This window comes from Lissotriton helveticus, chromosome 6 (genome assembly GCF_964261635.1).
Source record: "Lissotriton helveticus chromosome 6, aLisHel1.1, whole genome shotgun sequence".
Taxonomy (NCBI): domain Eukaryota; kingdom Metazoa; phylum Chordata; class Amphibia; order Caudata; family Salamandridae; genus Lissotriton; species Lissotriton helveticus.
The window spans coordinates 406650535-406669533 of record NC_136067.1 but is presented as its reverse complement, the minus strand read 5'-3'; positions in this window follow the sequence as shown (position 1 = coordinate 406669533).

Below are 18999 nucleotides of genomic sequence, written 5' to 3'. Positions count from 1 at the left end.
CATGGTAAGCAGTATCAGTGTCATAGGAAATGTAGAACATGACTGAGCAAGAAGGGGAAGATATTACTATTCCAGGATTGTGAAAATGATCTTCAACATTTTAATTCTGAAAGTTGCAGAAATGCCAAATGACGGGATTGGCTTACAAGAAATCCAAGAGTTATAAGTGGCTCTGACAAGATTTGGCTTTGTGGAACCTTGTGGTAGAGAGCAAGAAGTCATTTATTGCATGTAACATGTTTTTAAAAACGATGGAGGTTTTCTTTCAGAAAGTGGCGGGCTGAAAGTAATAACAGCACAACAGAGTGTAAGCTGTTCATAGGACATCCTTTGACGTCATGGAAAGTAAGTTAACTTTAAGGAGTTCTGAATTCTGATTTGTTATGTTGTATGGGTTTTTTAAACACAATCATTTTGATTGTGTTTTTTTTCCCCGTTGTTATATGATGAATACCTTCAAGTCACTGTTTTTAGTGAATTTTGATACATTCTGAGAACAGCAAAAATAAACCATTTAACATGTATAATTAATTCTGTACTGTTTGCATTTATGATGTATATGTAGAACTGTGTAGGACGCATGGAGAAGGTGAGGCTTCTGTAAGTGTCAAAGTTGTTGCATGCAGTGCTGCACTTCTGCGTACTCTTTCATATGCTGGACTACATCTGCACAATGAGATACCTAAGCAAAGGAAACACAAGTGATGTGATTGTGAAATGAACAAAAGAAATTGCACGTATTTCAATTACATCACCTGTGTTTCCTATCATTACGAATCACATTGTGCAGATCAAGTTTAGGTCTGTCCAGGGAAACATAGGAGGTTTGGACTTTGTTCAAGAGTGCAGTGGACATGACTCACTTCATTGGTAGACCTTCACATGTATTATGTCCTCTATTCTCTTCAACAACTCGAAATTTCATCTGCAACCCTGAGTAGGCCTCACCTCAAACAAACCTCTGGATAGGACACATCTTATTGGCATCCTGAAGCAATCATTTAAAATTTTAGTGTCTTGCGACACTTTTCTGAGACAACAGCAATGCAAAAGATGCACCATGTTTTAAGATAGGCCTCACTTCATCTGCATCAAGATACTGTTAGTTTAAAATGTATATCTTTAGGACTGTGTAGGGGGCCTGGAGAAGCAGAAGCTTCTGTAAGTGTCAAAGTTGTTGAAAAACTGTTTGTCCTTCAATCTTTTCCCTTGTCTTTTGTAATTTTTAAATACATGTTTTAATATTTTTCAAATGTTTGTTCTCTCTTTCACAGATTGAAAGTATAAAAACAAAAAGTGAGTAATTTAACGACAATTATAAGGTAAATGTTTTGTACTCTTTTCGTTACATTTCTATCACATTTAACTTCTATTAGTTCCACTGCTTCATTTCTTTAACCCTCAGTTTCCTGCCTTTGCTACTTCCCTCATTCCTTTCTCTATTACCTACTTACTCAACTCCTTCCACTCTTTTTCTCAGTCCCTCTCTTCTCATAGTTCCTCACTCTTGTTCACTCACTCCGTCTCTATTACTCTTAGTGTCTTTGACTGATCACTCTATCACTATTTGTTCATAATGCTTTCTCTGTGTAGTTGAAGCACACTAAGGGGCATATTATGAACACAGCCAATAAAATTATTGCTCTTTTTATTGGCAGAAAACTGGTGCAAAAGTGGTTTTAGCGGCAGTTTTCTGCCGCAAAAGCGGCTTTAGCGACACATTTCTGCCAATAAAAGCTGCAAAACTTTTATTGCCTATGTTGATGATATGGCTCTATGTTACTTACATTTCTTTGCTGTTTCAATTAATCTTTTTCTGTTATTTTTTGTTTTCTGTTTTCTATTTTTTCTCTCTGTTATTCCCCATGTTTTAATCTTATTTTGAACATTCACTCACATTCTCCAAGAAACTCTTCTTTGTTAATGTTATACTCTCTTTTTTTTTCTATCACTTCCTTATCTATTTTGTTTTTCACAATTATACCCTCTTCCGTCTTTTCTTCGGTAAATAGATCTATTAAACAGTATCTCTTATTTACTCCCTATAGCTGTCTTTCTTTTAACATCACTCTCTGTTTACTTTCCTTATACTTACTCTTTTTTTTTTTTTTTTTTTTTTTTTGGTTAGCTCCCGGTCCGCGTACCGGGAAGCTAACCGGGAAGCGAACCAAAAGAAATAGAGCTTGCCAGAGTGCTAAACATTCTAGCAATTTTTTTTGAAAGGGGAGGTAGTTCTGAAAAGAACTTTTTTTTTTATATTTTTGTTGTTTTATATTTTTTTTTTATTTTTTTTTTATTTTTTGTTTTTTTTGTATTTTTTGAACGATTTTATATTTTTTTTGGGTTTTTTGGGGGGGAAACAACAAAAAACAGGCATTGAAAAGGGCTCAACAGGAGCAAAAAAAAAATTACTGGGGGCGGTTAGGGCAATTATGATGTTCATAAGCCAGGTTGATAGCATTTATACTCATATTACCACATGCTATCAACGCACCACAGTGCATACAAGTATGTTTCATGTGGCCAAAATTCTTTTGTATGTTTGGCACAGTTTCCCGTGCCTCTGCTGGTGTCAATGAAATTGACGATCTTGATCTGGCCACAGGAGTTGATGTTGGATTTTCCTCCAAATCCCGTATTTCCGCCCGGCTGTAATTAAGTGGATGCTTCCTGGTCATGTGCCTATGCATAGTATAGTTCCCATAACTATACTTCTTATCCGTCCCTCTTGATAATTTATCTTTGCAGATGAGGCAGGTGACATACCTCGCATTCACTTTTTTTTGGCCAGGAGGGATTGAATAAAACTGCCAGATGAAACTGGGTTTCTTATGGGAAACCCGGGGCAACTCTTCTAAGAACTGTGGTTCTTCTCTGTCCTCTTCCTCCATTTCTTCCTCTTCCTCCTCTGTGTTGGTCCTGACCTGGGGAGGTGGTCCTCTCTTCCCATGAGGAGGTGGAGGTGGTGGTGGGGGTGCACCAGCTGAAGCAACTACTGAAGCCATTTCTGAAGTATTAATAAAGGTCTTCCTCTCACAATGATGAAAGTCAGAGTGAGGAAAGAAGGAGGGGTTTTCATCATTTGGGAAAAACAATAGTTCTCAACCAATGAAAAGTGTTATTTTTAGGTCACCTGACCTAGCCTTACATGATTATGAAACCAAAAGTGAAATGAACCAATGAAAAGTTTTATTAACAAGTTACATGACCTCTCACGCTCATGTTACGCGCTGCGGAACGCGCCCCGGTTAGCTTCCGGGTCGCTGCGCTTCGCGCCTCGGTCCGCGCCCCGGAGCACTTCCGGGTGCGCTAACGCGGTACGTCACAAGACGCATTACGCGGCAACGCGATACGTCGCGCTTTCGCGACGCGCCGCGGATCGCTTCCGGGGAGCTGCGTTTCGTGCCTCGGTCCGCGCCCCGGGGCACTTCGGGGTGCGCTAACGCGGTACGTCATAAGACGCATTACGCGGCAACGCGATACGTCGTGCTTTCGCGACGCGTCACGATGTTGATTTCTTACCGGTTCGCGGACCGGGTCGCGGCATCAATTTGAGCTAACGGAAAGCTTTCCGGTTCGCGGACCGGGAGCGAAACAAAAAAAATATTTTACAAAAAATGATTAATAAACATATAAAATATATTTTTGGGTTTAAAGAAGAATACATTTTACAGCTATAGATATTAGCTTTTAAAAAACCAATGAAATTCACTGAAAAAACCATAGGTTATAGACCATATATAGTTAGGAATTAGCATTTACAAAACCTTGAAAATTCACTGAAAAAACCATAGGTTATACACCATATATAGTTAGGAATTAGCATTTAAAAAACCTTATTTTACTCACACAAAACCATTGAAATTCCATATATAGTTAGTTGTACTAACTATATATCGCGCACCCACAATCCACTGCTGATCATGTCACATATTACATCATTCATGACATGGTCAGTGACATCACTGATGACATCACTGATGACATCTCAAATGACATCACTGATGACATCACTGATGACATCTCAAATGACATCACTGATGACATCACTGATGACATCTCATTTGACATTACTGATCACATCACTGATGACATCATTCATGTGATAATACGATGAAGCTCTTCAGACTCTAATATAACCTTAGATACACTCAGTGTAAACAGACACTCACAGACTGTCACTCATCCATGGAGTTACTCACACACCTAGTCAGTCATGCAAAGAATCAATCACACCTCCATTTCCTCAACTATACAGTTATACACACCTTACTTATTCAAACATATACTAACACATATTTACTCTCTTATACAATCCCTGATACAAGTTCACAATGATCCATACAGCCACTCACACATTCACTGGCTCTTTTGCACAGTTATTTATATATGTCAACTCTCACATGTACTGTGTTTTACATATGTACTTACTTTGACATGTAGCACTGAGATATCCATTCACTCCCCAATACACTCATGCACACAGTCAACCGCCCATACAGCTGTTTCCACATGCACTTTTGAACCCATACATCTAGTGAATCAACTGCTCACACATCTATGCACAGAGTCATACACCTCCCAGCCACCCATACACACTCTCAGTCTCCCATACAAATACTTGGGCAACCAATCAATAACCCATATAGTTAATCATATAGCTAATGATCAACACATGCAGCAGTTTATAGAACAACAGACATAATGATGCACAAATTGAGACAGTTTAGTCACTAACCCATGCACTCAGTGAGACACATTTAACCACTCACTCATACAGTCAGTCATGCACCTACTAAATCCTTCATCCAGACACTTATACATCCACTCATTCTTAAATATGTAAGACATATTTTAACTTTACAGAAAAATACAGTCACTGGATGTTGTCATCAGTGATGTCATCAGTGATGTCATTTGAGATGTCATCAGTGATGTCATCAGTGATGTCATTTGAGATGTCATCAGTGATGTCATCAGTGATGTCACTGAATATGTCATGAATGATGTAATATGTGACATGATCAGCAGTGGATTGCGGGTACGCGATATATAGTTAGTACAACTAACTATATATGGAATTTCAATGGTTTTGTGTGAGTAAAATAAGGTTTTTTAAATGCTAATTCCTAACTATATATGGTGTATAACCTATGGTTTTTTCAGTGAATTTTCAAGGTTTTGTAAATGCTAATTCCTAACTATATATGGTCTATAACCTATGGTTTTTTCAGTGAATATATATATATATATATATATATTCACTGAAAAAACCATAGGTTATAGACCATATATAGTTAGGAAATAGCATTTAGAAAACCTTATTTTACTCACACAAAACCATTGAAATTCCATATATAGTTAGTTGCACTAACTATATATCGCGCACCTGCAATCCACTGCTGATGATGTCACATATTACATCATTCATGACATGGTCAGTGACATCACTGATGACATCACTGATGACATCTCAAATGACATCACTGATGACATCACTGATGACATCTCATTTGACATTACTGATCACATCACTGATGACATCATTCATGTGATGATACAATGAACCTCTTCAGACTCTAATATAACCTTAGATACACTCAGTGTAAACAGACACTCACAGACTGTCACTCATCCATGGAGTTACTCACACACCTAGTCAGTCTTGCAAAGAATCAATCACACCTCGATTTCCTCAACTATATAGTTATACACACCTTACTTATTGGAACATATAATAACACATATTTACTCTGTTATACAATCCCTGATACAAGTTCACAATAATCCATACAGCCACTCACACATTCACTGGCTCTTATGCACAGTTATTTATATATGTCAACTATCACATGTACTGTGTTTTACATATGTACTTACTTTGACATGTAGCACTGAGATATCCATTCACTCACCAATACACTCATGCACACAGTCAACCGCCCATACAGATGTTTCCACATGCACTTTTGAACCCATACATCTAGTGAATCAACTGCTCACACATCTATGCACAGAGTCATACACCTCCCAGACACCCACACACACACTCAGTCTCCCATACAAATACTTGGGCAACTAATCAATAACCCATATAGTTAGTCATATAGCTAATGATCAACACATGCATCAGATTACAAAACAACAGACACAATGATGCACAATTTAAAACAGTTTAGTCACTAACCCATGCACTCAGTGAGACACATTTAATCACTCACTTATACAGTCAGTCATGCACCTACTAAATCCTTCATCCAGACACTTATACATCCACTCATTCTTCAATATGTAAGACATATTTTAACTTTACAGAAGCATACAGTCACTGGATGTTGTCATCAGTGATGTCATCAGTGATGTCATTTGAGATGTCATCAGTGATGTCATCAGTGATGTCACTGACCATGTCATGAATGATGTAATATGTGACATCATCAGCAGTGGATTGCAGGTGCGCGATATATAGTTAGTGCAACTAACTATATATGGAATTTCAATGGTTTTGTGTGAGTAAAATAAGGTTTTCTAAATGCTATTTCCTAACTATATATGGTCTATAACCTATGGTTTTTTCAGTGAATTTTCAAGGTTTTGTAAATGCTAATTCCTAACTATATATGGTCTATAACCTATGGTTTTTTCTGTGAATTTCATTGGTTTTTTAACAGCTAATATCTGTAGCTGTAAAATGTATTCTTCTTTAAATCCAAAAATATATTTTATATGTTTATGAATAATTTTTTTTAAAAATATTTTTTTTTCTTCGTTCCCGCTTCGCGAATCGGGAAGCTTCCCGTTAGCTGACCTTGATGCCGCGAAATAGACCGCGAGCCGGTAAACGTTTCTTTACCGCAAGTGCCGCGTTAGAAAACAACATCGTGACGCCTCCCGTCCGCATGACGTTCCACGTTGTCGCTTGATACGTCATATGACGTGCTACGTTAGCGAACTGGTACGCGAAGCGAGTGCCAAAGCGCAGGTTTCTGGAAGCAAACCGGGAGGCCCTGCAAAGCGCTTAACGTAAACACAGCAAGTCATGTGACTTGGTAATAACACTTTTCATTGGTTCATTTCACTTTTGGTTTCCTAATGATGTAAGACTAGGTCATATAATCTAAAATGAACACTTTTGATTGGTTGAGAACTCTTGTTTTTCCCAAATGATGAAAATCCCTCCTTCTTTCCTCACTCTGACTTTCATCATTGTGAGAGAAAGACCCTTTGTGATCACTGAGCAATGGCTTCTTTAGTAGCTTCAGCTGGTGCTTCCCCACCACCTCCACCACATCCAAGGAAGAGTGGACCACCTGCTCAAGTTGTAATTCAACAAGAAGAAGAAGAAGAGGAACAGGAGGACGAGCACGAAGAGAGGCAGTTTTTGCCTGAGCAGCCCAAGACGTCTCACCGGAAAGAAAACTTCATTTGGCAATTTTTTAAAATTCCCAAAGGTCAGAAAAAAGTAAATGCAAGATACGTAACTTGCCTTATATGTCAAGATAGACTGTCCAGAGGGACCGACAAAAAATACAGTTTCGGAAACTACACAATGCATCGCCATATGACTAGGTGGCATCCTAACAACTACAGTGCTGCACAGTTTCGGAACGACCTAGATAATCTCCCTATTATGGCCAGAAGATCTGTTGTACCGGAAGTACCGGGACCAGAGGGCAGGGAGATGGTGCCAAATATACAAATGAGATTTGGTGAAGTAAAACACACCTGCGTATTTTGCGATGGATTCATTTCCTACGGAGAAAGAAGCATCACTCTGATCAACAGAGCTATTGACTATCATATGCAAGTTTGTCCGAAACGCCCAAAATAATAAATACTTCTTTTTTTTGTTTTGTTGCTCCTGTTGAGCCCTTTACAATGAATCGTTTTCATTGCCCCCTCCAAGAAAAACCCAAAAAAATATAAAACTGTTCCGAAAAATTCAAAAACAGTAAAAAAATGTTCAGAAAAATAAAAAAAAAGTTCTTTTCAGAACTACCTCCCCGTTATTAAAAAATTGGTACAATATTTGGAACTGTGCCAACCTCTATTTCTCTTAGTTCGCTTCCTAGTTCGCTCGCTGGTACGCGAACTGGAAGCGAACCAAAAACAGTAAGTATAAGGGAAGGAAACACACACTTATGTTAAAAGAAAGACAGCTATAGGGGAGTAAACTAGAGATACTATTACCCATAATCCACTACTGATGATGTCACATATTACATCATTCATGACATGCTCAGTGACATCATCAGCAGAGGATTGCGGGTTTTTTGGCAACATGCCTTATCCACGGTTTAATAACGCTGCCTTTTGCTTTATATAAGTTTTCAAATTGTATGAAATATATACCAATAGGTCTTTATGAACCTTTAGGTAGTGCTTTTGTTCATGAGGTCTGGTCGCTTCCATACACATACAGATGTTTCAAAGATGATCAAGAAGTTTATCTGAATGGAGAGGAATGCACTGAGACGCCAGATCATTCACTAATGTGTAGGCACATACAGTTACACGATTCATGCAACAAACACCGACCAAATATGGCTTGCGTGTTGCAAGGCACGCCAGTTCCTGCTATCATCCCCACGTTCAAGTTGTTGGAAAATGGTAGTTATTTGATGCTCAATAATGAAGATTGTTCTGAGTTAATTAAAAGTATTCCTTTTATCGTAACAGTAAGTGAACGGGTTATTTGCTGCAGAAATGTTCTATTTCCTCCCACACATGAACATAGGGAGTTTTCAATCTGGCCACAAATACCAACCTTGGGACACGTTTCAACGGCATGACAAGAATAAGAGCTCTTTTGTCTCAGAGAGAGGTGGCCTTGAGTTCGGCCCGTGAAACTTTCGTACTTCACATAGCGAACACCCGTACACAGGTTTGCCTTTCAATTTCAGCAACATGTTTCCGACTATCTTTAACGCATCCTCCACAAAATCCCTGGCACACTTTTTTAAAGTTGTTACCAGTGGTCTCGTGACTTCATTTGAGAAAATCTTTGGAGTCATCCCTGCTCCCTTTCATTCCATTTTCTCCACTCTGGTTCGTGGATTGCATTTTTACTTGCATTACCAGCGGACGCTCTTGTGCTTTTTTACATTTTTAAATATGGATGTCCCTCCTATGCAACCTCCGACCCTGCAGCTGCTGACACTGTTCCGCAATCGCATGCTAGAATATTATGGCACAATGCCGTTGGCGATATTAAGCACGGCATATGGATTATCTTTTCGGTTCTCCTACTTCACCTGTGTCCAGCCTGTATTTCACTGCCTGACCTGTGATTTCGATTGGGCCATTGATTTGTGTCTCTGCGGACCGGTTTCTCCTGACGTCGACTTTAATCAGCTGATGACTCCTATCATTACTCACGAGTTGATTTGTCCTGGCGAAAGGATTATGGCTGTGGCATTGATGCATGGACTACTTGGTCCCTGGAATTTACTGGCGGCAGCACAGTCTTTCTTGGAACACAGCTTTCTTGAAAACCCACCGAGCTGTCCTCTGATGGTGATAGAGGATCCGGTGCTGGGAGAGCACGTATGTTCTTTTCCGCTTTTAAATTGGATGGCTGAACTGTTTTCGGATGAAGACGGTGACTTCCTATTGGAGGCTGTTGCAGCTTATTTTGCATACACAGTTATGTCATAGACCTTTTTCATGTTTGATATGCTGAGTACTAGCATTTCATTGACAATTCATTGACTTATTTGTCAAGTTTTTATTATTTACCTTGCCTATTGGCTTAAGACTCGATAAAGTACTTGGCTGTTTTATTTTTCTTTAGCATTGAATTTTCCTAGTTTTTAATGCTTTACCTTGCGGACCGTCCACATATAAACTTGCAATCTGCTCTCATGAGATGGCACTTCTATTATCTTATTCAGTTCGTTTCCGGATCATGAGGAGGTGTCATCTAGGTCCTGGATATCTTTACACCGTGTTAAGTTAGCATGGGCTCATTACCGGTTTAAACGCCATTTTTCCTTTTTTGCAACTTCTGCACACGACACTTAGTTGTTGCTTTAGCTTTCCACCTAGTAGTTCATCGTGGTTTACATGAGAATAATATGTTATTGGTCTACTATCTGCTTTACTTGTTAAACTATATCTGTACAGCGAGTGCTAAAGTTTCAAGAACAACACGATACAGAATTGTTATGAGGTCTGATCTCCACGACTTCATACTCATAACATAAGTGCAACTTCTGCCAATTCTGGGCATGAGGCGGGTTTTATATTGCTTTGCCGAACACACATACACAACAGTTGATGCGGTTCACATGAAGAGAGAGCTGGTGTATGCTGATGTGATTCCTTCAAATCTAAGACACTAAAGTATGGACACGCCCTAAACCAACACAAAGAGACCTTCTTAGCAAATAATATAATATGTGTATTAGGGAGGGTGAGATATAAGCAGCCGCGGGCCGTGGAGGGAGTTACGATGGGGCAGGGAGGCGGGGAGGGGGAGAAGCAGGGTGGAGCCCTCTCTACCTTGCCCCTCCCCCTCCCCGCCTCCCTGCCCCACCGTAACTCCCTCCACGGCCCGCGGCTGCTTATAAGTGTTGCTAACTCTTATTCATTTACAGCATGTTAACATACTGTCACCATTCGCTTTTTATGTACTAGTAACTATGCTGGTAATTTTGCTACTGATAATATGTGTACTTGTATTCTCCACCCTGCTTCTCCCCCTCCCCGCCTCCCTGCCTCACCGTAACTCCCTCCACGGCCCGCGGCTGCTTATAAGTGTTGCTAACTCTTATTCATTTACAGCATGTTAACATACTATCACCATTCACTTTTTATGTACTAGTAACTATGCTGGTAATTTTGCTACTGATAATATGTGTACTTTTATTATCTAAGGTACTACGCCTGAGAAGACGGCATTAGTAAATAAACATTTCAAATACACATGTGTTCTTCTTAACTCCATGTTCTGGTTTCTAAGAAATATATAACGACCGACTGTTCATGAGTTCCACGTATCCTGAGGTACTATAAGTTCATATTCTGGATTGTCTAAACATTGAGAGTTTGTTATATCCAATGTGACACTGCATCTAGCTTGCTAAGGAGTTTTTGATTACTAACGTGAGTTTTGGGACACCCTAATTCGCCGAGGTTCCAATCCTCTGTCCACAGTTCTGTGTGAGAACAGAAACCCTGCGACAGGGGCACCCCCGACCCTTGCTGGAGCTTCATCACACTTGCGATACAACTCCAGCAATGCGCCACCTTTACGGCACAGATACATCACGCATCTGTGCTGTTTTTGCCCCATGATGCGCCGCATTGTAAATGCAGCACACCATAGGTGACGGAACAGCGGCACAGAATGACTAACACATCCCTGGTGATGCGCCAGTCATCATAAATCTATCCCTATGCTTCTTATCTTGTTAGAGATGAACCGCCATATGTATCATCAAAGTTATTTGCATTTCCTAAATAGCGAACTTTAAGGAATAAATAGCGATTCTTTACCATTCCTAGTTTGCGATGAGCTATTTGCTAATTAGCCGAATGTAGCCCAATGAAGCCCAATGTAGCCCAATGTAGCCCAAAGATGGCCGCCAGACACACAAAAAAACAAATGTAGCCCAAATATCAGCCAGATGTAGCCCAACTATAGCCCAGTGACAGAATGACCAATCAGCTTCGCAAACCTCCGTTACGCGAAGCGGAGCGCTGTTACAGATATATATCTTTTTTTGAACGTTAATTTCTCAAAATCCACTGGAGCACATATATTGAGACCTAGCAAAGGCACATCGGGCTACCAGTCCCTAATATTTTGCCAAGTTTCGTGCAAATCCATTCAGCCGTTCAATTATTATTATTTTTTTTTTTTTTTGCCCCGCGGGGCCCTTTTAAAACCTCCACATCAAACCTAGGGGGTCAGCGAGGATCTACTATGCCCCCTTATAGTTATTTCCCCCTTTGTTTTGACCTCCTCTTGTCTCTCGATCCTACCGAGAGACAAGATGGCGGCCGCTACGGACTGTTTGGAATGTTGACAGACGCCGGAGAACCAATCAGCTTCGCTTCACAAAGCTCCGTTGCGCGAAAAGTCCGCGAACCAGAGCGCTAACCGGTCCGCTGTTACAGATATATATCTTTTTTTAAACGTTAATTTCTCAAAATCCACTGGAGCACATATATTGAGACCTACAAAAGGCACATCGGGCTACCAGTCCCTACAATTTTGCCAAGTTTCGTGCAAATCCATTCAGCCGTTCGGGCTAAAAGTGAGGCCAACCGCCCTATGGAAAACTCAATGTTAAAAACACGTTTTGGGACCCCCCTTTTTTCTCGGCCCCCACTGGACGAACCCCCCCCAAATTTTCAAGGGCTGCTCAGAAACAAAATGTGCCATTTTCCTGAAAATTTCAGCCAATTCCGTCCACAAACGCCAAAGTTATTAGACATAGAATTTTCAAAAAACCCATAGAGAAAAAATCCTAACTATATATACCTACTGGCGACCGCCAGTAGGTAATATATATATATATATATATATATATATATATATATATATATATATATATATTACCTACTGGCGGTCGCCAGTAGGTATATATAGTTAGGATTGATTTCCATAGGGAAATCGCATCATTCTATTGAGAATAACTTTGGCGCCGGTTGAGGAATCTGCCTGGATTTTTCAGCAATTTTGCCTCGCGGCGCTTTGGTCCTTCCCTGAAAGTTTGGGGGGGATTCGTCAAGCGGGGGCCGAGATAAAAGGGGGGTCCCAAAACATGTTTTCCCCATGTTAATTTCCATAGGGCGGTCTGTCGCACTTTTAGCTCGAACGGCTGAATGGATTTTCACCAAACTTGGCAAAATTGTAGGGACTGGTAGCCCGATGTCCCTTTGCTATGTCTCAAGATATGTGCTCCAGAGGATTTTGAGTAATTTAGGTTCAAAAAAATTTATATATCTATGGCCGCGCCCCGGTACGCGCACCGGGGAGCGCTCCGGGCGCGCCACGCGACTTGCGCACGGGAAGCTGATTGGTTCTCGGGTGTCTGTAAACATTTGAAACAGTCCGCAGCGGCCGCCATCTTGTGTCTCGGTAGGATTGAGACACAAGTGGTGGCAAAAATCAAAGGGGGAAATGACCTAAAGGGGGCAGGGTAGACACCCCCTGACCCCCTAGGTTTGATGTGGGGGCCATTTAAGGGTCCCGCGGGGCAAAAAAAAAAATAAAACCAGTTTTTCGCGGGGGGAGTGGCCGGTACGCGCACCGGGGAGCGTACCATGGGGAAAAATAGTGAAAAAAATGATATAATCATAATAATAAATAATAAAATAATCATTTTGAGTGATTACAGGTAGGGTAGCTCTGAAAAAAGCTTTTGGTTCTGTGGCTGTTTCAGGTACCTACAAGTACGTCCCACACATATCCACACGCACACAACCCCACACCTCCACACCCACACACTTCCCACACACACCTCACACACGCACACCTCCACCCACACCCAAACACCCCACACCCCCACATCCCACACACACACCTTACACATCCACACCCACACCCACACATCCCACACACACACACTCACACACACACCTCACCCCCCAACACACACACACGCACACACAGATACCTCACAGACACACCTCACACATCCCACACACACACCTCCCCCCCCCCACACACACACACGCACACCTCACCGACACACCCACACATCCCACACATACAGACACATCCTACACACATACCCCACACACACCCCACACACACCTCACACACCCACACCCCCACCTACACCCAAACACCCCACACACCCACACACACACCTTACACACCCACATCCCCACCCACACCCACATACCCCACACACCTATACACCTCATCCCCCCTCAGACACACACACACACCTCACAGACACACCCCACACATCCCCCACACACGCCTCACCCCTTCCCCACACACACACACCTCTGACACACACCTCACACAGACACATACACACACTCACACACACACCACACACACCTCACACACACACACACCCACACACACACCCACATACACACCCACACACCCACCCACACATACTACACACACACACCCCACACACATACCCCCCCACACACACACCCCACACCCACCCCCCCACACACACACACCACACACACACACACACTCATTATTTTTTTTATTTTTTTGAGGGGGTGCCCCACACACATACCCCGACACACACACACACACCCCCACCCCCCCCCACACCCCCCCACCATACCTCATACACCCACACCTCCGCCCACACCCAAACACCCCACACACCCACACCCACACACACCATATACCCCCACACCCCACCTACACCCACACACCCCCACCCACACACACCTCACTCCCCCCCCACACACACACACCTCACAGACACACCCCACACATCCCCCACACACCTCACCCCCCCACACACACACACCTCTGACACACACCCCGCACACCCACACACACACACACCCCCCACACACACCTCACACACACACACACCCACAACACATTCCTCAACCACACACACACCCACACACACCTCCACACACACACACACCCACACACACACCCCACACACACACCCACACATCCTACACACACCCCACACACATACCCCCCACACACACACCACACCCACCCCCCCACACACACACCACTCACACACACACTCATTATTTTTTTATTTTTTTTTGAGGGGGTGCGCGCCCCGGTACACGTATCGGTACACGTACCGGTACGCGTACCCTGGAGAAAAAAAGAAAGACAGTTTTTTAAAAATTTAGCATTTTTATATAAATTGGAGGTAGTTCTGAAAAGAACAGTTTTTTTATTCTTATTGTTGTTTTATATTTTTTTATTGTTTATTTTGTACCCTGCGACTTTAAAAAAAAAAAATTTGCCTTGGGGGTCCTTGTGGCACAAGATGGCTGCCAGGAACACCCAGTATGCAAGGGGAATTAGTTCCCCCTCTTCAAACATGCACGGGGCTGCGTTGCAGAGAGGTGTAAAAAAGGGTGTGGCCTCATTACACCTCTAAGCAATGCAGCCATCTGGCGCATACTGGAGGCTCCTGGTGGGCTAGTTGGCCCCCAGGGACCCCCATTATGCAAGGGGAATTAGTTCCCCCTCTGCAAACGCGTCAGGCGGCTGCGTTGTAGAGAGGTGTAACAAGGGGCATAGCCTCATTACACCTCTGCAATGCAGCCCCCTGGCGCATACTGGAGGTTCCAGGTGGGCTAGTTGGCCCCCAGGGTCCCCCAGTATGCAGGGGGAATGAGTTCCCCCTCTTCAAACAAGCACGGGGCTGCGTTGCAGAGAGGTGTAAAAAGGGCCGTGGCTTAATTACACCTCTCTGCAATGCAGTCCCTTGGTGCATACTGGAGATTCCTGGTGGGCTTTCAGGTCTTATATAGTAAGGAATTAGCATTAAAAAAAACTTTGAAATTCACTGAAAAAAACATAGGTTTCAGGCCTTATATAGTTAGGTATTAGCATTTAAAAAAAACTTTGAAATTCACTGAAAAAACCATAGGTTTCAGGCCTTATATAGTTAGGAATTAGCATTAAAAAAACCTTGCAAATTCACTGAAAAAAACATAGGTTTCAGGCCTTATATAGTTAGGAATTAGCATTTAAAAAACCTTGCAAATTCAATGAAAAAACCATAGGTTTCAGGACTTATATAGTTAGGAATTAGCATTTAAAAAACCTTGCAAATTCACTGAAAAAAACATAGGTTTCAGGCCTTATATAGTTAGGAATTAGGCACAAGAAAGCAGAAAAACAAACGTGTAGAACACAAAAAGGGGGCAGGGTAGGAACACCCTGACCCCCTAGGGCTGCTCAGGTGGTCCCAGTAGGATATTAATATATTTAAACGTTATCCGCTAATAGAATTAGTATTTAAAAAACCTTTGAAATTCACTGAAAAAACCATAGGTTTCAGGCCTTATATAGTTAGGAATTAGCATTTAAAAAACCTTTGAAATTCACTGAAAAAACCATAGGTTTCAGACCTTATATAGTTAGGAATTAGCATTTAAAAAAACCTTTGAAATTCACTGAAACAACCATAGGTTTCAGGCCTTATATAGTTAGGAATTAGCATTTTAAAAAAACTTTGAAATTCACTGAAAAAACGATAGGTTTCAGGAGTTATATAGTTAGGAATTAGCTTTTACAAAACCTTTGAAATTCACTCAAAAAACTATACGTTTTAGTGGTGTTATAGTTAGCTGGACATTTTACTCATACAAAACCATTGAAATTGCTCCTATATAGTTAGTTGTACTAAGTATATATCGCGCACCCGCAATCCACTGCTGATGATGTCACATATTAGATCATTCATGACATGGTCAGTGACATCACTGATGACATCTCAAATGACATCACTGATGACATCACTGATGACATCATCCAGTGAATGTGGTTTGCTTCGTTATTTAAATATGCATTATATATATAGCAATTTGCATTGAAGAATGAGTGGATATATAAATAAATATTTGGATGGAGGATTTAGTAGCAGTGTAATTGACTGTTTACTTGACCATTTTATAATGTCTCACTAAATATAGTGGATAGTGACTAAACTGTGTGAATATCTGTATCACTTTGTCAGTTGTTGTGTAAACTGATTCTACAGTTGGTTACTAGCTATGTGAAAGTCTATATTAGTTATTGATTAGTTAACTGAGTATTTGTATGGGAGTGTGAAAGTGTGTGTGGTTCGGTGGAGGGTGTGTGACTGTCCAAAGATGTGTGAATAGTTTATTCAGTAGATATATGAAGTTACATGTTCTAACAGTTTGGGTGAGGGAATCTCTTTATGGGTGTGGCGATGAGCAAATATATTTCTCAAAGGTACAGGTCCAACAAACTAGAAAAATAAAAGGCAGTGTATGTGTCAGTTGTTGTATATAAATACGTATACATAAGACACAATGATTGTGTGAGTGACTGTATGGATAACTGTATACTTCTAATAATGATTTTATAATTCACTAAGTATGACTTACTATCTAAATGAATAGAAGAAGTGGTGTTTGTATAAGTGTTTTGCTAATTAAATATGTAAGTATGATCCATTGTTTGCATAAGTGAGTAGGATGACTTCATATGTGAATAGGATGCGTGCTGTTGTTTAATGTCGATATAGATGTATAAGTATTTTTGATAGTGTTCTATTGTTCATTGACAGGATGTATGAGTGAATCCATAGGTAAGGGATTAGATGTGTGTATACATGTATGAATCACTGAGTGGATTTTTAGATACTTGTATTGCTGTGACAATGGATTTAAATATGATACTCTGTATTTTACAAAGAGTGATGAAAAATTGTAATAGTGTATGAAAAGGTGTATGTGATTGTCACGTGGATGATGTCATCAGTGATGTCATTTGAGATGTCATCAGTGATGTCACTGACCATGTCATGAATGATCTAATATGTGACATCATCAGCAGTTTTTTGAGTGAATTTCAAGGTTTTGTAAAAGCTAATTCCTAACTATATAACTCCTGAAACCTATGGTTTTTTCAGTGAATTTCAAAGGTTTTTTGAAATGCTAATTCCTAACTATATAAGGCCTGAAACCTATGGTTTTTTCAGTGAATATATATATATATATATATATATATATATATATATATATATCAAAACAAAACCCTTTCAGGCATAGAGTGACGCATAAATTATGCAAAAAAGAAGGAGAGAACTCTGGGTAGGTCTCAGTTTAGGTGGAAAGCAGCTCCTGTTAGAGCACTCTCAACACCAGCGACACTCTAGATCTGCTCACCTCAAATGTCTGTTTTTCTATCAAAGTTTTTAAGCATAGGATTAGACAGTGCTATCCATGCCGAGATAGAAAATGACAAAGTCTTTCGCCATTTAAACAGCAAAGTCTTTAAGCATAGGACTAGTACAGTGCAGTCCTTGCCGAGCTGTCAAATAACAAACGCCATTTATCACTCCAGGCACAATATTACAGCTTTGAATTGGTAAAATACCAACTCAAGCCAACCTGAAATGAATAAAAGCAACCCCTGACACAGTGTTTCGCTCTAATTAGAGCTCTTCAGAGAGGTATAGCTTTGTCCAGACACAAGGGAGCACCCAGTATTAAGTCAAAACAAAACCCTTTCAGGCATAGAGTGACGCATAAATTATGCAAAAAAGAAGGAGAGAACTCTGGGTAGGTCTCAGTTTAGGTGGAAAGCAGCTCCTGTTAGAGCACTCTCAACACCAGCGACACTCTAGATCTGCTCACCTCAAATGTCTGTTTTTCTATCAAAGTTTTTAAGCATAGGATTAGACAGTGCTATCCATGCCGAGATAGAAAATGACAAAGTCTTTCGCCATTTAAACAGCAAAGTCTTTAAGCATAGGACTAGTACAGTGCAGTCCTTGCCGAGCTGTCAAATAACAAAAGCCATTGATCACTCCAGGCACAATAATACAGCTTTGAATTGGTAAAATACCAACTCAAGCCAACCTGAAATGAATAAAAGCAACCCCTGACACAGTGTTTCGCTCTAATTAGAGCTCTTCAGAGAGGTATAGCTTTGTCCAGACACAAGGGAGCACCCAGTATTAAGTCAAAACAAAACCCTTTCAGGCATAGAGTGACGCATAAATTATGCAAAAAAGAAGGAGAGAACTCTGGGTAGGTCTCAGTTTAGGTGGAAAGCAGCTCCTGTTAGAGCACTCTCAACACCTAAACTGAGACCTACCCAGAGTTCTCTCCTTCTTTTTTGCATAATTTATGCGTCACTCTATGCCTGAAAGGGTTTTGTTTTGACTTAATACTGGGTGCTCCCTTGTGTCTGGACCGAGCTATACCTCTCTGAAGAGCTCTAATTAGAGCGAAACACTGTGTCAGGGGTTGCTTTTATTCATTTCAGGTTGGCTTGAGTTGGTATTTTACCAATTCAAAGCTGTAATATTGTGCCTGGAGTGATAA